The sequence below is a fragment of the Macaca nemestrina genome, chromosome 3, assembly GCF_043159975.1.
Source record: "Macaca nemestrina isolate mMacNem1 chromosome 3, mMacNem.hap1, whole genome shotgun sequence".
NCBI classification, from domain to species: domain Eukaryota; kingdom Metazoa; phylum Chordata; class Mammalia; order Primates; family Cercopithecidae; genus Macaca; species Macaca nemestrina.
Genome location: NC_092127.1, coordinates 19,529,277 through 19,556,948, shown reverse-complemented (window position 1 = coordinate 19,556,948; position 27,672 = coordinate 19,529,277). Strand labels below are relative to the sequence as shown.

At 37.3% G+C, this 27,672-nt stretch overlaps 2 long non-coding RNA genes and 1 pseudogene across 11 annotated transcripts in view; 1 reads left to right on the top strand and 2 right to left on the bottom strand.

Annotated features, from left to right (window-relative positions):
- Window positions 1-27,672, top strand: part of LOC105466685 (uncharacterized) — a 114,032-nt gene that overhangs the window by 14,385 nt on the left and 71,975 nt on the right. For 8 of the 9 annotated variants that reach the window (XR_011620819.1, XR_011620820.1, XR_011620822.1 and 5 more), the window contains 2 exons: window positions 9,943-10,036; window positions 12,248-12,405. This is a non-coding gene — a long non-coding RNA (uncharacterized lncRNA). The remainder of the gene's footprint in view (window positions 1-9,942; window positions 10,037-12,247; window positions 12,406-27,672) is intronic. The other variant, XR_011620821.1, reaches the window with a different exon arrangement.
- LOC105466684 (uncharacterized) overlaps window positions 1-27,672 on the bottom strand; it is a 50,357-nt gene that overhangs the window by 13,454 nt on the left and 9,231 nt on the right. For both annotated transcript variants that reach the window (XR_011620824.1, XR_011620825.1), the window contains exons 2-3: window positions 17,790-17,955; window positions 12,053-12,146 (exon numbers count right to left, since the gene is read on the bottom strand). This is a non-coding gene — a long non-coding RNA (uncharacterized lncRNA). The remainder of the gene's footprint in view (window positions 1-12,052; window positions 12,147-17,789; window positions 17,956-27,672) is intronic.
- LOC105466760 (keratin, type I cytoskeletal 18 pseudogene) lies at window positions 6,762-7,889 on the bottom strand (annotated as a pseudogene).

The following is a 27,672-nucleotide window of genomic DNA, read 5'->3' as shown; positions in this document are numbered from 1 at the left end:
TGATATAAAGCAATTAAAGCAGGGATTGACACGTAACAAGAGCTTAATCTTAGTGCATTGTTATTGATACATACGATTATTTTTATTGACATTTTGCCTCAACTAAGTCATTAGGAGATATAGCACATCTTCTCTACAGAAGTAAGGAAGAGAACACAGAAACAGACCCATGTGGACGTATGTCTATTTCTGTGCATTATCAGTGAGTTGAATTTTTCATTGACTTTTGTTTTGTGTGAAACCTGCACAATCCTTACTTCAATTTCACAATGATCCAACTGAATCTTGAAAGTGACCTGAAACACCAGATCATTTATCAGCCTATTGTTATGCACTGCATAAACATGACCTCAGGCAGTATAAATTTTGTCCTGTCAATAATCCTCTCTCGAAACCACTGTTTTGGGAAAGAAAACTACTATTTTCTTACTGATGACTATCAGGTAAGGGAAGACAATGAGACAACAGAATACTGTACTTCTTTCACAGATGGTCCAGTGAAACTGGAGATAAATTTTTGGGCAAGGGATGCATAGGTTCGTAGTGTGCTAGAAACTATTTTATTAGAGACTTGAAATGTGGAGACTATGCTACTTAAAACAAAAAAATTCTGTCAATGATGGGGGTGGAAAATGAGGTCAGAGTTTTTTGCCTGGTGAATAGTCTGATTATTGACTTCACATTCCTCGAGTGTGTGATATTATGTTATACACTGTGTGTGTGTTTGTCAGACATTTTGTCCTAAGGCTTTATTAATATTAACCTCTCTCTTCTAACGTTGAAGAGCAATTAACTTATTTACATTAGACATTTAACTGAATAATGGATACAGGTAGTGTAGTATGATTGCTTGTGAAGTTTTCACCACGCAAATGATAATAGGGCTGTGCTATATGTGACCTATTTTATGATTGGCACTAAGATTTATGCAGGTATCAGCTGCCATGTTCTTCAGAAGAGACTGGATGTCCCACACTCCCAGGATAGGGTTCTGTAACTAATATGGTGATTCTATTTTCCTTGCCAAAGAATGATTTGGGAATAATAATAAAAATGATGATGGTAATGATGATAAAAATATTGGTGAACATTTCCTCTGTGATTCTTAGATTCCTGGCATGAATCTAAGTGCTTTCCATGTTTTAATTCAGTTAATTCTGTGATCCAGAAACCATTATTATCCACATTTTACAGAAGAGAAAACTGATTCCCAGGGAAAATAAGAAACCTCCACACATTTAGGAAGTGATTGAAGCAGGACCTAGGCAGGCTAGCTCATGTTCTTTCTCTTAACCGTTATATTTTATTTTAAATGGACAGGAGACCAAATTCTAGCTAACAAAATGAGGGAGGAAGTCTCTGGAGAGGTGAATTTTCCTTATACTGCAGGATAAAGAGCTTTTCTTTTCTGAATGTGACTCTGGTTTTTGACCATGAAGGCAACTAAAAAAGCAACTTAAGAGCTTTGTGAGCTGTTGAATTAACCAATTATGTACCAACCTTAGCGCCTAACTGTTTGTTAAATGAGATAATAAATGTCCTTTCTGTTAATGCCACATTCTTGTTGGGTTGTCTGTTAATTGGAGCTGAAAGAATCATAACTGACATGGACTTTGGATGAAGTTATTTCAAACAACATGTCTCTGACCAAAGAACTCACTTTACATCAAAGAAGTATGGCAAGAGGATAATGCTCATGGGATTCAAAGGTGATGGCAAGGCCTATTAAGGTGTCTGTAAAGGCCCATTAAGGCCTACAAGTTAGGAGAGAAACCCTTAAGAACTAGTATTTGCTAGCGTGACAGGATGACTATAGTCAAAAATAATTTAACTGTATATTTAAAAATAACTAAAGGACTATAAACAATATGATTGTTAGGAACACAAAGGATCAATGGTTGAGGTGGTGGATACCCCATTTAACATGATGTGATTATTATGCATTGCATGCCTGTATCAAAATACCTCATATGACCCATGAATATGTACACCTGCTATGTACCCACAAAAATTAAAAGTTAAACAAATTTTAAAAAAGAAGCTGGGCTGCTGCTCTAGAAGATATAAACTAACTTCCCCCCAAATGCTACCTATTCTGTCTTCTGACACCACTGAATAGTTTTGTCTGTTTGGAACTGTATGTGAATGGCATTATATATCATACACTTTTCTGTGTCTGGTTTCCTTTGTTTAACATTATGCTTGTGAGACTCATTTGTACTGGTTGTGGTATAGTGATAGTTTTGCTGAATAGTCTTCTATCAGATGAATATATCATGGCTTATTTCTCTTTTCTCCTGTGGATGAAGTTTGTGTTGTTTTCAAGTTTGTTTATTATAAATGGTCCTCCTGTACACAATTCTATATCTTTCTTTTGGTGAGCATATATACACACACACACACACACACATTTCTGTTGGGTATGTATTAGATGAGAATTGCTGGGTAATATGGGTAATGGAATATGCATACGTTCAGCTTAGCTAGCACTGGATACTTCTGACTAGTTTCCCAAAAAGATTTTATAAATGTATGTTGTCAGCAGCAATGGATGAGAGTTCTGGTTGCTTGGCATCCACATCAACACCTGATATTATTAGTCTTTTTATTTTTAGCCAGTCTGCTGGGTGTGTAGTGGTATGTTACCATTTTTTAAATTTGCATTTTCTTCATGCTAATGTGACTGAGTGTTTTTTGTTTATGGGTCATTTGGATATGTGTTTTAGTGAAGTGACTATTTAGGTCTTTGGCTCATTTTATTTATTTTATTTTATTTGTTTTTTAAACTTTTATTTTGGGTTCAGGGGTACATATGCAGGTTTGTTACATAGGTAAACTTGTGTCATGGAGGTTTGTTGTACAGATTATTTCATCACCCAGATACTAACCCTAGTACCCAATAGTTATTTTTTTCTGATCCTCTCCCTTCTCCTACTCTCTACCTCAAGTAGGCCCCAGTGTGTGTTGTTCCCCTCTATGTGTCCATGTGTTCTCTTCATTTAGCTTATAAGTGAGGACATGTAGTATTTGGTTTTCTGTTCCTGTGTTAGTTTGCTAAAAACAATGGCCACTGGCTTTATCCATGTTCCTGCAAAAGATAGGATCTCATTCTTTTTTATGGCTGCGTAGTATTCCATGGTATATATGTACCATATTTTTAAAATCTCATCTGCCATTAATGAGCATTTAGGTCGATTATATGTCTTTGAATATAATCTGTGAATAGTGTTGCAATGAACATATGTGTGCATGTGTCTTTATGGTAGAACAATTTATATTCCTTTGGGTATATACCCAGTAATGGGATTACTGGGTTGAATGGTAGTTCTGCTTTTAGGTCTTTGAGGAATCGCCACACTGATGTCCACAATGGTTGAACTAATTTACCATCCCACAAACAGTGTATAAGTGTTCCCTTTTCTCTGCAACATTGCCAGCATCTGTGATTTTTTGACTTTTTAGTAATAGCCATTCTGACTGATCCTTTGTCTATTTTCTATTAGCATGTTTGTCTTTTACTTTTTGAGTGTTAGGAATTCATTATATGTTTTGCGTATGAATCCCTTGTTGAACATATTTGTGGATCAAGGTGTTCATATGCAAAGTATACGATGTGGCTTACTATACTTCTTATACTTTTTATACTTTGTGGCTTAATAATGTCTTTTCACGAACAAAATTCTAAATTTTAAAGTAGTGTACTTTATTGGTCCTTTACTCTGTGATTAGTAGTTTGGGGTTCTCATTTAAATAATATCTGCCTACTCCAGGAACATAAAAATATTATTCTATCTTCTAGAAATTTATTGTTTTAGTTCTCAAATTTCAACTTACAATTCACCTGGAATCATTTGTGTGTGTGTGTGTGCCATGAGGTAGAGATTAAGTTCATTTTTTCACGTGTCTGTATATAGATATAACCTAGTATGATTTGTTGAAAGAATCATCCTTTTCCAATTGCTCTGTAGCACCACTTTGGAAACATGCTATTAAAAAACGTAAGTAAGGGAAGTTAAAGAAGAGTATGTTAGGCAATTTTTAGATTTCACATCTACTAAAGAAGCTGAAAATGCTAGCCATACATTTCTATATGAATAAGATGCAGGTACATGACTTATGCTTTGGTAATCAATTCACTACACAATGATTTGAATAAGGGTTTAGTAGCCGGAAGAAGTGGAGACTACAATAGGATCTATTCTGACAGTGGGTATCACCGGCAGCAACAAGAAATAGGGTTGCAAGGCTACTAATGTCCAAAGAACAGAGGTTGTATTTGGCAAACTGTTTATACTACGGAGCCACACAGGCGTGAAGTTTGCAAAATTCTAGCCAAAGATCACGATTATGGCAAATAGATCTTGGTATTGAATCTTGGTTTCACCATTTATTATCTGCATTACCTTAGACTTTTCTAAGTCTGATTTTTACTCATTTTAAAATCTGAGAATGATAATGTTACATTTTCAGTAGTTTGGAAATAATCAATGATGAAGATCTAAAACATCAAGCTCATTGACATGTTATGCAGGCAAACCCAAAATTGATGCTCAATGAATGGTAGCCTGTTGGTCCAAATGCTAACAATGGGTTCAATTTCCTTGTATTGACAAGAGAATTCTCACCGGATTTTTGCAGAGAAAAATCTGATTCCAGTACAAAGAACTATGTGCTTTATTCTTGGTCATCAAAGTAACCAATGCATAACATTACTTACAAGAAGCATGACAATGATTTAAGAAAACTCAGTCCAAATTTATTTTAACTATTGGGTATAGAAGAACCCGTCCAGATGATTAGTAATATTTTTCTTCATGTTTTGGTCAGAATATTGACTGAGGACCCAACTTAGTTCATTTTAATTTAAAAAATGTAAAGCAGGTACTCTTATTGATATAACATGAATACGAGGTCATTATAAAACATTTAAGCAAAGCAGACAGGTTCAAAGTAGAAAGTAGAAAGAAATCCCCAAACTCTACAACTCAAACTAATTGAAATTTTAACATTAGAAGTCATTTTAGAAATCTTACTAAATATATATACAGGCAGAAAAATGAATCTTTGTCTCTCCATTTGTCTCATGAATGTATATGTATGTATTTCATGCATGAGACAGAAATACTTAATAACATTGGAATCACGTTCTTTTAAAGTAAAATCTGTTCAATTGTACATTAAATAAAAAGAGTTAAAATGAAATTTCTGGCATTAATTGATTTCAGATAAAGGATAAAGATATAAAGATTTCTTCACCAGAAGTATTAGTCTCTAACACTATTCTAAGGTTAATAAAAAGATTAGAAAATTCATGAAGTATGAATCTTTTTTTAATTATACAACATAGTTAAATTAATAATATAGACTGATACATTATGAAAGCTAAAGTGATTAACAAAGTGATCATTTTTCCCTTCTCTATTTCTGGAGCCTCCGGATTTTGATTTAGGTTATTTTTACTGTGTTAGAAATTTTCAGAACATTTATACTATTTTTACTATATGTACTGTCATGTTCCAAGCATTCTATTTAATTTCTATATTTTATAGTTAATGCTAATTCTTAATCTTTTTAAGGAAGGTTCTTCAATTTCAAATTGTGTACTTGGATTTTCTCTTGTTCATCAATTTTTCAATTGTTTGTTCAAGAAGACCCAGTGGTTTTAGATGCTTGGGAATGTCTGCCCGTTACTTTTCTCTTTCTCTTTTCTTGAGACGGAGTCTAGCTCTGCAGTGGCCTGATATCGGCTCACTGCAACCTCCATCTCCCTGGTTCAAGTGACTCTCCTGCCTCAGCCTCCCAAGTAGCTGGGATTACAGGCATGTACCACCATGCCAAATTAATTTTTGTATTTTTAGTAGAGATGGGGTTGGCCAGGCTGGTCTCGACTTCCTGACCTCAAGTGATCTGCCCGTCTTGGCCTTCTGAAGTGCTGGGATTACAGGTGTGAGCCACCGCACCTATATTTGCCCACTGCTTTTCTGTTGGAGTAATTATTGGATCATTATTACAATATAAAGTCATGCTGTTTTTCCCCCGAGAGTTTTGTGGATATTTTCCATTACTTTCTGATTTTGAATGTTACTGTTCAAAAAGCCAAGTCTGAAGCCAAATGTTTTTTTCTTTCTCGTTTAATGTTGATTTGCTTTTACTGCCTGGATGCTTCAACAATTCTAACTTCATCTTTAAAATTTAGTAACTTAATGAGAATATACCTGGTTTGCTTATTCTGCAACAGCTTTCATATTAGAAGATATATTTTTAAAATTTTATTTAGTTTTATTCAAACTTTAAAGAAATACTTTTGTATTCGTTTTCCATATACCTTTTCTTTCCTCTTTTTCAATGATTGATTGATGTCATTTATCTGCCATTTACATTCACCAATTTCTTTTCATTTGCTTTAAGCTTTTTGTCCCTATTTCTCTCTGCATTTATACATGTTTTAAGACATTCCCATGCTGTAATTTCAATTTTTTAACTTGTTTTTTTTTCTGTTTCTATTTATGTATTAGATCTATAATAATATAATTTTTTGTTTCTCATTTTTTTCCCATTGGCACTTCAGTTTCCCTAATTTGTTTTATCATCTCGTCTTTGAGTTCTTTTATTGAATTCATTTTCTTTCGAATTATTTTGTAGTGTGAAGTATTTGTGGGAAAAATAAGTTCTTTTCTTTGGGTTATGTCTTCTTTTTTTTTTTTTGAACTCAACTTTTTATTGGCTTCCTGCTCCCCAAAGGGTACCCTGCTGCTGCTGGCTTAATGCCTCAGAACTTTGGTGTCGTTGGTCTCAGACACCACTTTGCCATCCACTATCTGGCGGGTGGTGGTCTTTTGGATGGTTTGCATGGAGTTGCTGCTGTCCAAGGCATCACCAAGATTGAATTCCTTGCCATCTTCCAGCAGGCGGCGGTAGGTGGCGATCTCAGCTTCCAGCTTGACTTTGATGTTCAGCAGGGCCTCATACTCCTGGGCCTGCCGCTGTCTCTCTGCCCGGGTCTGTGCCATCTCTGACTCCAGGTGCAGCAGGATCCCATTGAGCTGCTCCATCTGTAGGGCGTAGTGGGCCTCCACCTCCCTCAGGCTGTTCTCCAAGCTGGCCTTCAGATTTCTCATGGAGTCCAGGTCGATCTCCAAGGACTGGACTGTACCTCTCAGCTCTGTGAGCGTCGTCTCAGCAGCTCCAACCTGTGTGGTGACCACTGTGGTGCTCTCCTCAGTCTGCTGAGACCAGTACTTGTCTAGCTCCTCTCGGTTCTTCCGAGCTAGTTCGTCATATTGGGCCCGGATGTCTGCCATGATCTTGGCGAGGTCCTGAGATTTGGGGGCATCTACCTCCACGATCAACCCAGAGCTGGCAATCTGGGCTTGTAGGCCTTTTACTTCCTCTTCGTGGTTCTTCTTCATGAAGAGCAGCTCCTCCTTGAGAGCCTCCATCTCTGTCTCCAGCTGCAGTCGAGTGACATTGGTGTCATCAATGACCTTGTGGGGCCCATGGATGTCCTTCTCCGCAGACTGGCGCATGGCCAGCTCTGTCTCATACTTGACTCTAAAGTCATCAGCAGCAAAACAGGCATTGTCAATCTGCAGAACAATGCGGGCATTGTCCACAGTATTTGCGAAGATCTGAGCCCTCAGGTCCTTGATGATCTTGAAGTAATGGCTCCAGTCTCTGACCTGGGGTCCCTTCTTCTCCAGGTGCTCCCGGATTTTGCTCTCCAGCTTCCCGTTCTCCATCTCCAGGCTCTTCACTCTGTCCAGGTAAGAGGCCAGGCATTCGTTCAGGCTTTGCATGGTCTCCTTCTCGTTCTGGATGCCTCCCATTCCTGCCAGACCCCCGGCCATCCCTGAGGCCAGGCCCCCGGACCTCATGCCGCCCCGGAGGCTGGTGGAGGGGGACACGGAGATCCGGGAACCAGAGCCCCTGGTGCTTGCATAGACACTGGCCGCGCTGCTGACCGGCCGGGTGCCGTAGCTGGGCGCCTGGACAGAGCCCAGGGACCGGTAGTTGGTAGAGAAGGTGGAGCGAGTGGTGAAGCTTATGCTGTATAGGAGGAAGGTGAGACGACAGGACTCAGGCTTTGCCGACCTATGTCTTCTTGATGATGGATTTTTCATATGTTATTCACTAGCTAATTTTTTTTCCAACTGTAGTCTGTTGCCATTGTTTCCATGGCATGCATTTCATTTGGTTATCGGTTAACAGAGAGCTTTGTCTGGAAGTTTCTGTTATGACATAGTATGAGTAAATTCTCTTTGCTATAATTCTTTTGTTTTTGTGAGTTGTTTGATTTGTTAATTTAGGTGTTATATTTTGACAGCTTGGTTGTCTGTTCTATCTGCTTTTCTGAAACCTGAGGGTTCAAGGATTAGAGAACTATAACCCTTGTTCTGGACAATTTGGGTTTGGCTTTCTCACTGAAATCCTACAAATGTCTCCTACTAGGGCCTGTTTCCATTGATAGCATCTGTTTTCTCCATCTGAAGATGGTAAGTTCCAGTATCTGTTCTTGTCTTTCTGAGATCCTCCAGGAGTGTGATCCTCCAGATCCTCCAGATCCTCTAGTATTGAACATCTTCCTGTGTCTTTCCACTCAGCTCTCAGTCGCCCTGTCTCTAAGTTGGAGGACATTAGCAGCATTCTTAGAATTTCTTCAACCTACCTTTTTTCTTTAGTAAGGTTTTCGGAGAATGAGGATCTGTTGGGAGTCTTGTTGGATTCCATGGTATTTATTTATCATACATATTGTGAATATTCATAGTGCTCGCTATAACATTTTGATGTATTTGATTATGTGGCACCACCCCAAACATGCCAAATGTAATGCAAAGTTTATACATATATTTTAAAATACGAACAAATCTGAATTTCTAGCTTATGTTCTGTTTCCATTGATTGACATTTGCAGCATGAAGCTACTTCCCTTCTCTTGTTTGCTTGCTGCTGGTAAATTTGAGGCCGTTTACTTTTTCTTTTTTTTAAAAAAAAAAAAATATTTTAACCCAAAAGACTTGAGCTATGATTTCATATTAAGCTTTATAGTACAAGGCAAAAAACGAATTCAAAATAGGGAATTACATAAAACCAAGTGTATTCATTCAATGAAAGTTCATTTTTAACTCTCTTGCCATTATTTACTGGGAACCTAAATCTATTGCATTTTAATTTAAAAATGTAATTGAGCTCTAGATTCCAATTATCTTTATTTTCTCAGCATTATTATCAAATGAGTCTTAAAATGGACATTTCAGTGCTTTTTGAATGAATTATTGTATTTTAAAATTTTCATATATTTTACATAAACATCCTTTTGGAATAATATTATTTCGTGACTTTTGAAAAAAATATTCCTCCTCAGTGAAATCTCTGCAACTCTTATAGTGAACACATATAGTTAGGCTAGTTTTATCTTTTCCCTGATGGGAAAGTACACAATTATCTATAAGATATTTCAACCCGTAACTGTGTTTTATCCTTCTTTGAAGAACGTCCCCCTACCCCTACACACACGTGTGCATGTGCACACCCAAAACAGTTTTAATATTACTATAATAATATAGCAAAATGTTTGACACTGGGTACTATAAACTTTAATACATGCAATGCAGTTTGAGAATCTTAACATATTTCTAAGTGGGCTCTTAAAAACCAGACTCTCAATACCTAAATCAGGATTACTAAAATGATTGCTGAAATGAAGTCCATTGAGGAAGAAATATAAAATGCAATATAATTATTATATGAGAAGTTTGAAAGAAAGTATTCATTATTTCAATGTTTCTGGACCAAAAAATATATATATCTTAGTAAAAGTAACATAAATACAAAAAACTCTTTATGTTGCTTAACATATAAACATTTTCAAGGAAATTAAACATATCTGGTAGTTTTTAACAAAATTAAAACTAGAAAATTTGATCCATTGCACGTTCTTTTCAGGAGCATGAACTATTCTCTCATGTTGAATGTGGCAGTTTTCACATACAAGCAGGAGAGAAATTACACCAAGATTTTGGAAAACATGTTATGTAAGGTAAGATACTACTATTTCTAGTTTAGAAAACTAGAAATCATTTTCTATGAAGAAAAAGTAAGACTTCCAGTATTTAAAAAGTTGACTAAATTTGGCCATGCATGGTGGTGCACGCCTGTAATCCCAGCACTTTGGGAGGCTGAGGCAGGTGGATCACTTGAGGCCAGGAGTTCGAGACCAGCCTGGGCAACATGGTAAACCCTGTCTTACTAAAAATACAAAAAATTAGCCAGATATGGTAGTGTGTGCCTGTAGTTCCAGCTACTTGGAAGGGATAAGAACCGCTTGAACCCTGGGGGGTGGAGGTTGTAGTGAGCCAAGATCATGTCACTGCACTCTTGCCTGGGTGACAGGGTGAGACTTTGTCTCAAAAAAAAAAAAAAAAAAAGACTGCCTTTAATAACTATGGCAATTACTGAAATTTATTAAAATATTTACTATCATCAAACGTACTACTATTATTAATCATATATATTCTTTTGTTAAATTAAATACAGCCATTGTGATAATATCCCAGACAGTAGCAAAATGCTAACTATTCCTTACTTGCTTACATATTCACCTAAATAAGAGCAAATTTACTAGTCTTCTGTTTTACCTATGGGAAAAAAACCCATTATTTCCTTAAATGCAGTAAATCATCAATTAAATCAATAAAAGAACTGATAGTCTGTAATCTTAGATCCCAGAATTTTTTCCCTCGATACTCTTAGTTCTACTGGGAACTATCATACAATAATATTTGAATATTATTCAATTATATTACTTATAAAATTATCAGCTTCAAGGTGTAGATTTTTATTGATCTGATTTTATTAGCTTAGGTAATAGTCTTCCTTCTTGTTTTTAATCTTTCTTAAGCCAAAGCTATTCAGCTTCCTACTTTTCAAGAGGACATCTGCCCTTTCTTTACTTTCTGCCCCCTTGTGCTAGTATCTGCTCATTGTGAGAGAAACACACAATCATGCTGTGTTTAAAGTCATGCTTATGGCCGGGCACAGTGACTCATGCCTGTAATCCCAACATTTTGGGAAGCCAAGGCAAGAGGATCCCTTGAGCCCAGGAATTTGAGACCAGCCTGGGCAACATAGTGAGATCCCATCTCTACAAAAAATGTTACAAAAAGAAAAAAAAAAGGAAAAGAAAAATAAATAAAGTCATGTGTCACCATGCCTGGCTAATTTTTGTATTTTTTAGTAGAGACGGGGTTTCGCTATGTTGCCCAGGCTGGTCTCGAACTCCTGACCTCAAGTGATTTGCCTGACATGACCTCCCAAAGTGCTGGGATTACAGGCATGAGCCCCATCTCTACTAAAAATACAAAGTTAGCCAGGCATGGTGGCACGTGCCTGTAATCCCAACTACTTGGGAGGCTGAGGCAGGAGAATTCCTTGAAACCAGGAGGAGGAGGTTGCAGTGAGCCAAGATCGTGCCACTGCATTCCAGCCTGGGGGACAGAGCGAGACTGTGTCTGAAAAAACAAAACAAAACAAATAAAAAGCCCCAAAACCTATTCATTGTTTATTTGAAATTCAAATTTAACTGAGTTTCCTGTATTTTCACTGGCAACCCTACCCCTTCTACCACTTTGGATTATAAGGTCTCTGCATACAGGGTTATGCATGCTACACTGTATCTTTACAGTAAAAAGAGCAGTGATAGGTTCTTAATATGTACTTATAGATTGATGGAAAAGTCTTTGGGATGAAAAGCATCCCATACAATCAGATATTTCTTTTTTTTGTGTGTGTGTTGTTTTTAGTAGAAATGGGGTTTCACCATGTTAGCCAGGCTGGTCTCAAACTCTTGACCTCAGGTGATCTGCCTGCCTTGGCCTCCCAAAGTGCTGGGATTATAGGCACGAGCCATCGCATCTGGCCTACAATCAGATATTTTAATATAATTTCCCTTAGGACCCTCCAAGCCTAGATTATTTATTAATAATTTATGAGCCTATTTATCATGAGCACTGCCTGGAAGTTTATAAGGAAAGCTGTACTATAAGGGAACACTTACCTTGGCAATTCTATAGAATGACAGCCCAGGAAGACAGTCGCATACAAACCTCTGTGTCTCTGCCTTTGTTCCAGAAGATGAAGCGATAATGGCCCTTCAGAGACAGAGATACTTTTTGCATTACTCTGTGGTTTTCTGCTTTCATCTGGGCAAATAATGTAAACTTAATACAACTTTCTTTGTCTTTTCTCCCAGGTTATTGTGACCTCTATGATGGGGATCTGATAAAGAAGAAAAACACCTCACAGCGATGACTGGCATGTGATCACTTAGCCAATGAGATAAGAGGCTGTAGAAATGATGTGATAATGACGTCTCCTGAGTTCCAGGTCCATATTAGCAGTGGATATGAGGTAAACATTGAGTTTTTCTCAAATTTAATTAACAAGCTTTATTATAGATACAACTCAAATTAGTTAATTCAGGAAGCTTATTTTGTAGAAATTAAAACATTAATAAACAGAAAATTTAGAAATAAAGAACTCGGCTGACACTTTGACTCTTTGAAACAAGTGGCTTTGCATGCTCTGAAAGATTATAGCCACCCTTTGAGACATTGGAATGGTGTCCATTGCATTTTATCAAGTAACTATAGGTCAGCCTGGGAAATCTGCAGTTTCCTCCACTCCTGTCACTGTGGTTGCTGTGAGATTTTGTGTCATCACTGTGCTGTCTTCCGTCTCCACATGAAGGTGAGCTCTCTGACTTCACCCTAATGTCTGTGATTTCATGCCTGACCTGATTGTTGCTGAGCAATTCCCTTGTTTGGAGAATTCTGTGCTTTGGTTGGAATTTTTAAAGGTTTTTTTCCTGTGGTTAGATTTCTGTTTCCTCCTGTGTCTTATGCACCTTGTTCTCCTACAGAGAAGATTCTTTGAAGTTAGTGGAAGCTCAGTTTAAAGGAAGATCTACTGCTTTGTGTGGTGGATGACCATGGGGGAGTGAGAAGGCAGCCTCTGGCTTTTGTTTTGTGTGTGTGTGTGTGTGTGTTTGTGTGTGTGTGTGTGATGTACCTGGAAAAATAACACGATTAGCATTAAAGAGTATGTTTGGCATGTTTACAATAAATTGTAAACCAAACGTATTTTGAAGAATTTATACAAATTTCTAATTTAGTAAAATGAATGACTATTGAGTATTTATGTCAATAAAGCAAACACTTGAATACAACAAAGCATGCATTGCACGTTTCTCCCACTGTTTATCTCCATATGTAACCTCCCTACTCATCAGTATGAGATTTTTTTATATGGAACAAGTGTGGTTCTTGCAGGGAAACAATCTTCAGAATAAGGATAAAATATTTAAGAATATGTACTTAAAACCTAGCAAGCTCATTGGAAAATGATCCAGAAAAATGGTATTCAGAGATAAAAATCAGAATGTGTTTAGGAGAAGAGCACTGATGAAGGTTGGTGTATGTGGCATGTAAATAATACATTGATTTAGATGGACTTTTACGATGGGGGAAGCTCATCAGGCCTCATGTAATGAGTTAGTGTTTACCTTTTTCTTTGAAAATTCCATTTTCATTACAATGGGTTTCAGGCATTTGTACTTTGTTATCTCTTCAAATTCATACAATTAAAATGGAACTCATGACTTCTTTTCCTTGGAGGTACTAAAAATTCTGCGCAGTTGAAGGAACTGTGACCTTTCTTAAATGGGCCCATCTTCTAGCTCAAAAAAATAATTCTTAGATGGTGCTTTAACACCTAGTTTTAGTGCAAGACAGATTGTCAGGGTAATAAATTAAAGGCACCTCACTGCAGCTCTGTTGGCCAATGTTCTACCACAGACCCATATTAATATTTTATACCCTTTAATATTATTACATGATACAGGCTTTATTTAAATGGATTTGACGGGTCTCTTGGTTGACTTGACAACCAGAGGGAAAAATTAATGTTCTGCATTTAATCTCAGCTCAAGGTGCTAAATTATTTTGGAGGTCAAAACCGTCATGCGTATCATGCTAAATTATTGAATGTAATAACTATTGGCTAGCTGTCTATGTGTTTTAAAAATTGTTTACTTCAAGCATCTTGAGCTAATTTTAAAGTAAATCCTTCTTTTAGTTTTTTCCCTCCTATGTGCCGTTATCATCCTAGCCCTTGCAATTGTGGTAATAGAACTAATGGAAGATGCCAGTTGCCCTTCTTATAAGTGAAATCAACTGACTAAATGTTAGTAAGTCGCCGAGAGCATTCCTGCTTTCGTTGGTTCCATCTTCATATGAAGTTCAAGTATGTTGAGAGAAATAGTCACTTTGTTGTAATGGAAGCTATTATCTTATTTTAAAAAGTCACATAATGTTTTGCCAAAAAGAAATATTGATTCCTAAAAGAATACAGTAAGCCACATTCTAATTATTTTAAGAATAATTGGAACAACATTAAAAAAAGAAATGATGCTGTTGGATTTCTTTTTAAGAAATGATTTAATGGGAGGTATGACAAATGAAATATAAAATGATGTATTTATTATTTACAGTGAAAATAGGTCACATATCCTTGTCCTTTGATGATCTTAAGAGGTGAATCAATGTCAACAGTATTATGAAATATTTAGGCTATATAAGGATACAATTCTGAATTCTTGGACATTTGTGTAATGACTTTTTTTTTTTTTTTTTTGAGACTGAGTCTGGCTCTGTCGCCCAGGCTGGAGTGCAGTGGCCGGATCTCAGCTCACTGCAAGCTCTGCCTCCCGGGTTTACGCCATTCTCCTGCCTCAGCCTCCCGAGTAGCTGGGACCACAGGCGCCCACCACTTCGCCTGGCTAGTTTTTTGTATTTTTTAGTAGAGATGGGGTTTCACCATGTTAGCCAGGATGGTCTCGATCTCCTGACCTCGTGATCCGCCCGTCTCGGCCTCCCAAAGTGCTGGGATTACAGGCTTGAGCCACCGCGCCCGGCTGTGTAATGACTTGTAAGAAATTGTGACTTGTGAGTTGGCTCTTTGCCTTTACATATAAGAAAGGTGGTAAGGGGAAGTTTGAAGACACCTGTTGTCCTTTACAGTTTCTGCCTCCTCTGGGTTTTATCTTAACTAGAGCAAGCACTTCCTATGTATGAGGCTTTCTGGGGTTAAGCAGTTTTAACTGCATTACTTAAAGTAACATCAGTCATGGCCAATGGGCTATGAGAAAAAAAGAGCTTCAAATAAGAAGCTGATTTTTCTTCCTGATAATGAATGGTGATGGGCCAAAAAAACCTCCAGCACTTTCCACGGCAGGGTAACAGCTTCTCTGCATAAGCAGAGTGAGCAATTGGCAAGACTGGCTATTGGTGTACAAGTTGGACCTTATCGAAAGGGCTGAAGCAGCACTCTTTATGCCATCTTTCCTTCTGTCTTTCCCATCTTGCTTGTAAATTACTCTATTCATCTAAATGAGAGCTTTTGGATAGCTGTTAGTTTGGAAATGGTGGGTCTGTTTAGTGACTCAAGATAGCTTCTTGGTGGCATCCAGTCAAGCAGAGATAGATGCAGGTGGCATCTAACAAGCAAGGAGTAGGTGGTTGAGGACTGCTCAGCCTCTGTCCTCATCAGGCGCTGAGGTAAATCAAATGACTAATAACCAGGTAATAGGCAGGCTGAGGATGCCGAGGGGAGGAAAACAGTTTAACTTCCCACCATGTGCCTGACTTCCTGACAATTAACATCTAGGACCCATGCTGTGATAATGTCATTGGGAGGAGATATGTTTCCTTTTCTTTCTCTTCATCCAGTGACTCAATTAATGCAAGAACAAAGCAAAACAAAATGAAAACAATTTCAACTAGTACTTGCTACACTGGGGAAATGGAATAGAGGATTGAATAAGACTTTATTCCCTCCCTTGATGAGTGCATAGGCTACTGCCTTGCTTAGTTTGTTGACCTGGTACATGTGGCTCTCTCAGAGGAATCCTTGGAAAAAGCATCAAAGACAACCAAACTAGGGAAACAAGGGAAGGCTGTGTGGAGCAGAACAATGAGCCACTACAGAGATGGGACTTTATAATATAGGATAGGAAAGATAGAGGAGATACGAGGATGTGTATCTCATCTCAGGACAGAGAGAGGCAACATTCAAGGTGTGGGAGATTTTGAGATGAGGATTAAAGAAGATGTCAGTGCTTGGTGAATTGGAAGTAGATAAGCCTTTTGCTTGTTTGTTTATCTTTTTGGGTTTATAAGTTTCTGAGACCTTAGTATTTTCATAGATGACATTTTTGAGCTGGATGTTTTGACTTCTTTAAGATCTGTGTTTGTATCTATCTATATAGTTACACAGATACATGTATAAAGATTCTCCTTGCTCTCCATCTCTCTTATTTGAAGCTGGACACACTTTATGCTTAGACAGACTTTTAGAATCATAAGAGCTGGGGTGGGACAAAGAAACAAAGCAGCATTTTGATACAGGGCCCCACTCTGTCACCCAGGCTGAAGTGCAGTGGTGCAATCATAGCTCATTGCAGCCTCCAACTTCCGGGCTCAAGTTATCCTCTTGCCACAGCCTCCCAAGTAGCCAGGACGACAGTTGCGTGCCACCATGCCTGGCTAAGTTTTAAATATTTTTGTAGAGACAGGGTCTTGCTATTTACTCAAGCTAGTCTTGAAGTCCTGGTCTCAAGCAATCCTCCTGCCTCAGTCTTCCAAGAGAGCTTCCTTTAAATGTTTCGTGCTACTACCCCTTAACATTGGTACTCTCCAGAGGAAGAATAATATTATTAAATTTTAGTGTAAAATAAATAAGTGGAGGAAAACAATTTTAATTCTGTGACTAATGGCATTTCTAAGAAATCACTTTGTAGATTTTTCAAAAGTTCTTCCTTTAAAAATGTGCTTTAAAGAGCAACACCCTCTCCCTCTGCAATTAGGAAACATGTCACAACAATTTTTGTGCCAAAGCTTTATAAAAATAAAAAAGCTTTTTAAAAATAAAGAAATTACTTTGAAAAACTGGTATTATTAAATGATGCTGCCTATAATCCTGCTATCACCCTGAGATGTTTGGACTTCAGTAGATAAAAAAGTAGAGATGCTAAGCATTTTCTGTTATTTCTAGAAAAGCTCATTAGTAAATTATGGAGTGACAATCTCTGGCTAGAAAAATAGAACAACCTCTGTTGCAAAGGATTCTAAATTCTTTTAGTAGTTGCAACGTCATAATTGGCATATTAAATAATTGGGGTCCATGAACAGACTTTAGAGTTCTAGCAGGTATCTATGAAGAGAAGTAAAAGATTGAATCTCAAATAGGATAAAAGCTGTCACAATTAGATTAGCCAGGTTTGATAACAGCTGAGTATGAGTGGGAGAAATATCATTTGTTCTTGAACGTTTGCAGTGTATATGCTTTACTTATTGGATATCGAATAACTCAATTAATTGGGTGTACTGAATTTGGTAGAGTGCAATTTGGAAACAGGTTTATTTTTCTGCCTCTACTGCTTTTGTGGATGTCTCACTGTCATTTCTGGGTGACATCTTGTATGAAACCCGTAGCTTTAGATACCTTTATAAATTTTAAAATGTCCAGTCTAGTCTAAATTAGAACTTTGTTTTCTTAAGCTCCTCTACCTGTCTCTCTCACCTAAGCAAAGTAAGATTTAGTCCACCTCCATAAGCTCCTGTTTTTACATCCGTTCTCCTCTGCTGTTTGTCTCTGGCTCCTCCAAGTAGGGTTGAGGAACAGGGATTGAGGAGAGAAAAGATGAGAGAAAATGTGGCAAAGCCCATTTTACTTACCTGGTGCTTTTGTCTGGTGTTTCTAGCTCTCTCTTAATTTTCAAGTGACTTTTCTTATGGCCAGCCTTCTCTCATGGCTGTAATAGTGGGCTCCTGGGGGGATGCAAAAGAAATTTCCACCCTTCTTAGCTTCTTCACTGTATAAGGGAGGGCAAAGATTAGGCTGCTGTAACAAAGAGAAAAAACACACAATAGCTGAAATCATGCATCCTTAATGGTAGTGAAAATTGGTTCTTGGGGAAGGGGGAATGAAAAGCATCTTATTACAATGATTTGTGGCCTTCTAGCATCCAATAAGGTCAATTTCTTTGTATTTAATCTCTCTTGTTAGAAACATAATCAAATTAAAATAAAAAATCAATAGGATTAACCTTAAGTTTATTTTTTTCTTTTTCATGGAGCAATAATAAAAAAAATGAACATTTGCTTAAATATGGATTTATTACTCTCTCACTTGATAGTCCAGTTTTCCCTCAAAAAGTCGTTTAGGGACCTGAATTCCTTCCATATTAGTCATCCACCAACCCCCTAAATTCGTGTTATCCTGGTTTGCATGACCAAGAAGCTGTCATGGACATGTCTGTTTTTCAGAGAGAGAAGAGGAAAGAGGTGAATCCAGGGCAAGCAACTTCATTTTAGCAAGTGAGGCAGAAGTTGCACCCATTATTTCTGTTACCATTGCAATGATGATAACTTAGTCATGTGGTTTCTTTTCATGGGAAGAGGCTGGGAAATATAATCTGAAGCTTGACAGTCACATGTCCAGCAAGAAAGGAAAATAATTTTGTGGGGACAACTGGTTGTCTGCCATACTGACCAAGAAAATGCACTCTTTGACCTCTTCTGACTCCTTTTCACTGTTGCTTTTCAGTGATATATCCCACACTGCCCCTTTCTGCTGTGGTCCCTCATCCTGCAGGCAGTTTTCTTGGGCAATATCCTTTGAAGACCATTCTAGCTGATCATGCAAAGTGTCTATATGGCCAAAGGAAGCTCATATAACCTCACTGCATTATATGGCAGAGGGGCACTTTGATCTCATAACTGCATTCTCTTCTCTTTGCTCTGTGCATATGAATAGCTCCAGCTAGCCTGCTATCTTCAGAATTTCCAAATGAGAAGATGGCAAGTGTAAGGAGACATGTTAAGATCTTGTAGAAACTCTGGTTTTCTATTCTGTTAGCAGCAGAGGCAGGCCTTAGCATTTCTTTCAGGTAGGGAGAAAGATGCCTGGTGAGATGCAAGGCTCTTCTCTTGCAAACATCCCCAGGCACTTAGAAGAGTTCTTTCTTTTAAAGCTTCCTCACTTGCCTTGGCAGCTGAAAATCAACCCTATACTCTCTCCTACAGGAGTAGTAAGAGAAATGCCACAATGTGTTAAATTTGTTTTTGCTTCAAGGAATTGTTCTTTCTGATCAGTTTCCTTAGCGTTTCAAATGTTTCTTATAAATAAGGGTAGGAGTGGGGTGGATCTATGTAACAAATGCTTTTTTTTTTTGGTCTTAGTTCAGGCTGCTATAGCAGAAGACTGAGTGGCTAATAAATAACAGAAATGTATTCTCCCCAATTCTAGAGGCTGCAAAGTCCTAGATAAGGGTATCAGCATGGCCAGATTCTGGTGAGAGTCGTCTTCCAGTTTGCAAATGATCTGTTTTCTTTCTTGTATCCTCACATGGTGCAAAGAGGGCTAGAAAGTTCTCTGGGGTCCCTCAGGGCACCAATCCCATTTATGAGGTCTTCATCCTCGTGACCCAGTTACCTCCCAAAGGCCCCAGTTTTTAATACCATCACATTGAGAGTTAGGATTTGAACATATGAGTTTTGGGGGGACAGAAACATTCAGTCTGTTGCATTTTGGTACTCTGTATCCCATTCCTTTTGTTCATTTTTTTTTTCCCCCAAATTCCAGCCATGGCTGTGGTGGACAGAATTAAGTATGTGGATATCATTCCATCTCAAGCATCTACTATAGATCTCTCCATTTCTCTGTCTTAGGACCTTCTGTAAATAGCAAAGTCCCCTTGGCCCCTCGTAGGTTGAGTCCCAAAGTGCGGTGCAGTTAATATTCCAAGCAAACCTTAACCACTGGACAAACCTGTAGACAAATGCCCCAAACTCCTCTCTTCTGGGTATGCCATCCTGCGGGGCATTCTGTGTTCCTCAGAGGTTCCTGCAGAAGGGAGCCCCTGTTGCCCATGGCAGCAGCCTCACTAATGCCCCATGAGTTGGCTTTGCACCTTCCCTGTCTTAATTTTCCTGTTTCTTCACTCTTGTTTTGGGACAGACTGCTACATGAACTAGCTGAATACAAATACTTTCCTCAGACTCTCTTTTCTGGGGGAACCCTAACAAGGGAACTGTTCTGTTATATTTTGGTAAGTCTTATGACTATAGGTTTGATAGTTCTCTTTAGAATGTAGAGATATTTATTTTCATGAGTTTTGGGTCCTCAGCTAAAACTCTGAGTGAACAGAAAGACTTTCATATTTATCTTTTCTTTCCTATGATAGTATATTATCTTAAATTCACTTAGCTTCATATTAGAAATTAGTGTTTAGTTAAACAAAAGCCTTGTTTTCCATTTAAAAAAGACATTCTTGAATGAATTATGTGCTAATGTCCTTAGATTTAGTTATCTGAGAAAAATATGGCCAATTGGCTAGAGTGCAAAATATCAAGTGGTCTTATTTGGTAGCCTAACTGTAGGCATGGTAAATTGGAATAATTAGCTTATGCATGAATTGGCTTATCACCTATGGGGTAACATCTACATCACAGTATCTTTATGTATTAAGTTTGAAGGCATGCGTTTTTCCTGTTGCAATATTTAATGTTATGTCCTTTGTCTTGATCATGGAAATTGTACTTAGAATATTGTATCTCCACAATGAATATTTGAAGAGAAAATGAAGAGGTATTAAATGTGTTTGGGAATATCATAATTATAATCGTAAGCAATATTCATGTTGTTACTATTGTGTCTTTTCCTTTGTAGTTATTAGGAAAGCTAGTGGAAAAAAATAAAATAGAAGTATTTGCTTTCTCTGTGCCTTTTTGGAATTAAAAATAATTGGCACTTGACATGAAATAGAATACAGAAACCATGTCCTGAAGCACACAGACCTCCCTTCTTCCTCTCAACTCTTTTGTAGAAGGTCAACTTGTATCCTACAATTTACTAAAAAGCTATTATTATTGTGTTGTAGCAGTATTTCTTCAAGAGCTGAGATGATAGCTGGCTTTAATATAGAAAGCCTGATAAAACTGTTATAAATCACTAGTGGTTTGGGAAAGAAGACTAGATTCTGATTACTTATGATTTCTACAGTTTCTCAGAGAAGTGCTTAGGACTTTTGAGTCTCTTTCTGTTAGTATCTCCAGTGACTTAGGTTTGGATTTGATGGAAATTGGTAAGAACACTTGAAGGTTATTCAGAAAGTTTGCCTCCAACCCTCTTGTAACAAATAGGTTCACAGTTGACTAGGGAGTAAAGTAAACTTTCTTAGAATATTGTTAAAACAAGCTACTGCATCCCTTGGCTCAATTCTTTCCTACTACACACAAGAAACAGCTTCTAATTTTCACAACTGCACAACCAAAATTTCTTTTTCCAATGTTGTTTATGACCTAGTTTTAACATTTTGAAGTGTTCTTTCACTCCTTTTCTAGTGTGAAAGATGGTATCCATCCATCATTAATTTGTGCTGCTATTATGCAGCCAAAATGTACTTGGGAATCCTTTTGGGGCCTCCAAAGTAAATTTGAGGCATGGATTTTATGTTCAGCAAAATCATTCTTGAAAAATAAATGTAGATAGACATACATTTTTAAAAAGAAGGGGAAGACTTTTTAAAAAAATATTTAAACAGCTTTGTTGAGATATAATCACATGTCATAAAATTCACTCATTTGAACTCACACAACTCAGTACACACAAAAAAACCCAAATAATCTCTTTAAATAGTAGGTAAAGAACATACATAGACATTTTGCAAAAGAAAACATACATACGGTCAATAAGCATATGAAAAAATGCTAATCATCAGATAAATGCAAATTAAAACCACAATGAGATATCTTATACCAGTCAGAATGAATATTATTAAAAAGACAAAAGATAAATAAAGAACAGATGTTGCTGAGGTTGCAGAGAAAATGGAATGCTTTCCTTTGCATCCTCCAACTGGTAGTAATATAAGTTAGAGCTACCTCTATGGAAAACAGTTTGGATATTTATTAAAGAACTAAAAGTACAACTACTATTTGATTCAGTAATCCCATGACTGGACATATACCCAAAGGAAAAGAAATCATTATATAAAAAAGATAATTGCACTTGTATGTTTACAGCAGCACTCTTCACAATACTGAAAACATGAAACCAACCTCTGTCCATCAACAGATGAATGAGTAAAGAAATTATGATATATATGTATATATATCTCACAATACATATTTCACACTATATATACACATACAACAGAATACAATTCAGCCATAAAAAGAATGAAATCATGTCTTTTGCAGCAACATGAATGGAACTGGAGGCCATCATCTTAAGTGAAACAACTCAGAATCAGAAAGCCAAATATGTATTCTCACATAAGTAAGAGCCAAATAATTATATAGACATAACTTGTGGAACAATAATCATAAGGGACCCACAAGGGTTGGGAGAGTAGAGGTGGGTGAGGGATGAGAAATTACTTAATGAGTATGGCGTACACCATTCGGGTGATGGTAACACTAAAAGCCTAGACTTTGCCACTGTGCAATATATCCATGTAACAAAACTGCACTTGTGCCCCCTAAATTTATACAATTCTTTTTTTAAAAAAAGAAAACATACAATTCAATGCATTTTAAGTATTTTCACGGGTATGTACTATCACCACAGTCAGTTTAGATCATTTTTTATTACTACAAACAGTAGCCTTGTAATTTTTAGAGTGATCCTTCTGTACTCTTACCCTCCCAGCCTCAAGTAACCACCAGTTGAACTTCATTCTCTATATTTTTACCTATTCTGAACATTTCATATAAGTAGATATATATATTATGTAATTAAATATATTATGTATGTATAATACATATATATATATTCTGTAATATATATATTATATTATTTTTTGTGACTAGCTTCTTTCCATAGCATAATATTTTCAAAGCTCACTTAGTTGTAGTATCTATCTGTACTTCATTCTCATTCTATGGCTATATCACAGTTTATCCATTCATCCATGAGAAACATTTGGGTAGTTTCCATCTTTTGGCTATTGTGACTAAGGATGCTATGAAAATTCATGTTGAATTTTTTGCTGGAACACTTGTTTTAATTCTTTTGTGCATATATACCTGGGAGTGAAATTGCTGGATCTTATGCTAATTCCATGTTTAATTTAATGAGGAATCACAAAATTATTTTCCACATTGGCTGTACCATTTTACATTCTCACCAGCAATGTAAAGAAGGGGAAAATTTTAAAAAATACCCCCAATTTGAAGAATTCCAGACCAGAACCCTTCCTGGCTATGACATATCTTCATGAATTAGGAGACTACCCTGGTGCTAGCTTTCATCTACTTTACAGTCAGCCAGAAGTTAATTTGATTTTCTTTTATATTCAAAGGGCTACTTAATCATTGATTTGAATGCTGTTTCAACTAATTAACATTTTAAAATAATGTAGTAAAATAAAAATATCAGAATTGTCTCTATTAAATTGGCTTAGATTTAAACGCTGCCACATGGGCTTTTCTCTCTGATGTCTGGTGGTCATTAGCGTAGATGATATCTAGATACAGGAATTTGCATTTTAGAAAAAAACTCTTGCAGAAAAGAGGACTGCTTGTGTGTAAACCAACATTTCTCAACTTGCTGTTTTCTAAGGAATCATTTTGTTACCGGGCATCTTATAGTCTGAGGTCAAAAATGTAAGAAACAATATGTTGGTCACTTTTTATTTTACCTCCTTGACAGCTTCCTCATAAGCATCTACTGAAACTGTCTCCTTTTCGTCATACTGCCATCAGTACCTTAGTTCAGACCTTTATGGAGTTATGCCTAAAATATTGCAACTGTCTGCCAAATGACTAATGCATTTTTTAGGCCTGATCTCACATTTTCTTGAGCCACCTTTGTGCTCTAACTATTGTGGCCTCTAGTTGTAAGCATCTGTCGCACCTCAGTTGTATCACATACCTACCCTAGATCCTCTCTGCCACTGCTCTTTGGGATTCTGTGAGAGCATATTCACCTATTCTGATGAATGTACAAACCTTGAAGTATGAGACCATTAACACTCTGTCTATAACCATTGACCAATCCACATTAATGTTAACGTAAATATTAAACTCGTCTTGACTTGAGTGGACTGTTCTAAAGCACAATTTACATAGTTCCTCAGAAGGTTCCTATTGTGTCCTTGCTCAATTTATTCGTTGGTCTTTGCAAAAACCAAACAGATGTGACATACGACAATGACTGACTGTAACTATAACCTGTTAGTAGCCCTAATCCCAAGTGTTGTGCTCATTGTAGAATCTTTACTGTAACAAATCATTATAGACTATAGTATTTGGCAGTGCATCTGACGAAGACATTTTTCTCAGTCTTTATAATTAAGAGAGTCAAAAGCATCTTGTGACTGGGCGTAGTGGCTCACACCTGTAATCCCAGCACTTGGGGAGACTGAGGTGGGTGGACCACCTGAGGTCAGGAGTTCGAGATCAGCAAAAACCCTGTCTCTACTAAAAATACAAAAATTAGCCAGGTGTGGTGGCAGGCGCCGGTAATCCCAGCTACTTAAGACACTGAGGCAGGAGAATTGCTTGAATCCAGGAGGAGGAGGAGGCTGCAGTGAGTCGAGGTTGTGCCACTGTACTCCAGCTTGGGTGACAGAGCGAGACTTCATCTCACAAAAAAAAAAAAAAAAAAAAGTATCTTGTGTTTACATAGGAAATACAGCAGTACATATTCACTGTCTTGCCCCCAAATTCCACTGCAATATAATCCTCAGGGATCTTGATCATTAAAAAATTCTGTGAAAGATCATGGTACTTTGCTATATTAATAATATACAAACTGGATTTGCTGAGCAACAAATAAACAGTACTGTGGGTACATAAGTAACACCCATGCATTCTAGAGTCTGGGAGATAAACCCTATAAGAATTTAGGATTCGGTCCAAGGGGTGACTTTTTTAGGTATGTAGATATCTTTGGTGGGCTTGGACATTCTCTCTAAAGTAAAGGAAAATTTGTTGCGTCTTGCATTTACCGTCACTAAGAAGAAGCATAATGTTTGATGGGTTTGTTTTAATTCTGAAGGTGCTGTGGTCAGGAAAAATGTTATTACTCTTTTATTGGATAATTCAGAATGACACTAGCTTTGAGTATGGCTCAGAGCAAGAGAGGCTCTGCAGCCCACCCAGGTTAGGTTAAAAGTTGCCCAGCTATCCCAGATGTGTAATCTAACAGAACAAATAGTGTTAGAATTGATCATAATGGATAAGGATGTTGTGTGATGAGTCACAACAGAGTCCTTAAGGTTCTGGAGCAAGGCCATACCTTCTGCAGCAAAGAATGACTACTTGATATTTAAAAAACTGCCCTTGACATCCTGCTGGGCTTTCGTAGATTGACTACTTGACCATGGAACATCAAATGAGTATGAAACTAGAATTGCTAATCATGTTGGTAGTTCAAACCCACTGCATCATGAGATTAGGCATCCAAGGGACACCTTGTTCAATGCAGAGGTCACATTAAAGACTGAATACAAACAGGTTCTGAAGGCATAGGAAGTTGCATGACAAGTGGCCTGGACACCATGTCACCTATTTCTGTTATGTCAATTCCTTTTCTGCAACTGTCACCTGTGGACTCATGCAGGGTTCCCTATGATTGGCTAATGGTGGTAGGAAAGTCTAGTTTACAGATTGCTTGGATCAATATGCTGGTGGTAGCTAAAAATCTACAAGAGCTAATCTGACAACACATACAACTGACTTTGAAAGACAGTAGTAAAGTGAAACACTCTCAGGGAACTGAGCTGCAAGAAGTTCACTTGGTTGTGTGCAGGAAGAAATGACTGGAGATAGGGACATCACGGATGCCAGAACATTGGCAAATGGTTTGATTGCTTTGTCAAAGGTCTTGAAATAACTAAACTGGAAGATAATATTTAAGAAAGTTTAGAGCAGAGGCTGGTGGATTGACTATGTGAATGGATACAAAACACCTAAATCTTAATTACTAAAATGATGGAATAATCTGTTAAAGGCTTAATTAAGATGCCAGGTCAAAGACAATGCCATGTAGTGTTGGAAAAGGAATCTTCCATTTTGTTATGTTGCTGATTTGTGGTTCTGTGTGTAGAACCTAAGGGGTAATGTGACTTTTGGCCTTCCAATCATCACTTCCAGTGACACAATTTCAGAATTTATCATCTGTGCTCCTACAATTTTAAAATCTGATGAATTGGAAATTCTGATTACTGATGGATGTGGTATTTTCACAGAACCTGAAGCTGCAAATAGTATTTTGTGATGGCAATAAGGGTTTCACTAAACCTGCATTTATAACTGTCAGCTGAGATAAAGACAGAAGAAATTGATCCTGATTATCATGATGATCTGGAGTTGACTGCCACACAATGAGAGCAAAAAGAATTTTCTTTAGCTACTAGAGGATTCAGTAGTGTTTTTTTGTTTTCTTTTTTTTGTGGCTTCATGCACAGTGATAACTGTAGATGGGTAATTGCAGCTGCTCTACTCAAGAATAAAGCCATTACGGGCTTCAGCTCCTTGAAGATAAAGTGCTGGCGGAGACGGAGAGACTCCATTTGTTTGGGAGAAAGTAAGAGAGGAGAACAAGAATTTCTCCATGGTAATCCAGAGAATTCTTTTAGATTTTATCCAAGACCACCAAGATGGGGCCTCTATGAGTCTGCAAGAACCACAGCATTACTGGGGTTGGGGTACATCGAATGCAAATACAACTTAGATCACAACACCCGAGTCCAAATGCAGATACAACGTACAAGACCCAAGTCCTTTGGAAAGTCTTCTCAAGAAGGACAGGTACAAACAAGCCCAAACTACTAAGACTACAATAAATACCTAACTCTTCAATGCAAAAACAGTAAAAAAATATTTACAAACCTCAAGACCACCCAGGAAAACCTAATTTCACCAGATAAACTAAATAAGGCACCAGGGACCAGTCCTTGAGAAACAGAGATATGTGACTTTTCAGACAAAAAATTCAAAATAGCTATTTTGGGGAAACTCAAAGCAATTCAAGATAACACAGAGAAGGAATTAAAAATTCTATCAGATAAATTTAATAAAGAGATTGAAATAATTAAAAAGAATCAAGTGGAAATTCTGGAGTTGAAAGATGCAATGGACATACTGAAGAATGCATCAGAGTCTCCTAATAGCAGAATGGATCAAGCAGAAGAAAGAATTAGTGAGCCTAAAGACAGATTGTTTGAAAATACAAAATCAGAGGACACAAAAGAAGAAAGAATGAAAAACAACAAAACATGCCTACAAGATCTAAAAAAGAATATAGTTATTTTAAATATATATACACCCAACATGGGAGTAGTCAGGCGCATAAAGCAAATGTTATTAGAGATAAAGAAAGAGACCCAATACAATAGTAGCTGGAAATCTCAACACCCTACTTTCAGGATTAGCCAGATATTCCAGACAGTAAATCAATGAAGAAATATTAGACTTAATCTGCACTATAGACCAAGTGGACCTAATAGATATTTATAGAACATTCTATCCAATGGCTGCAGAATACACATTCTTCTCCTCAAAATATAGATCATTTTCAAGGATAGATAATATATTAGGTCACAAAACA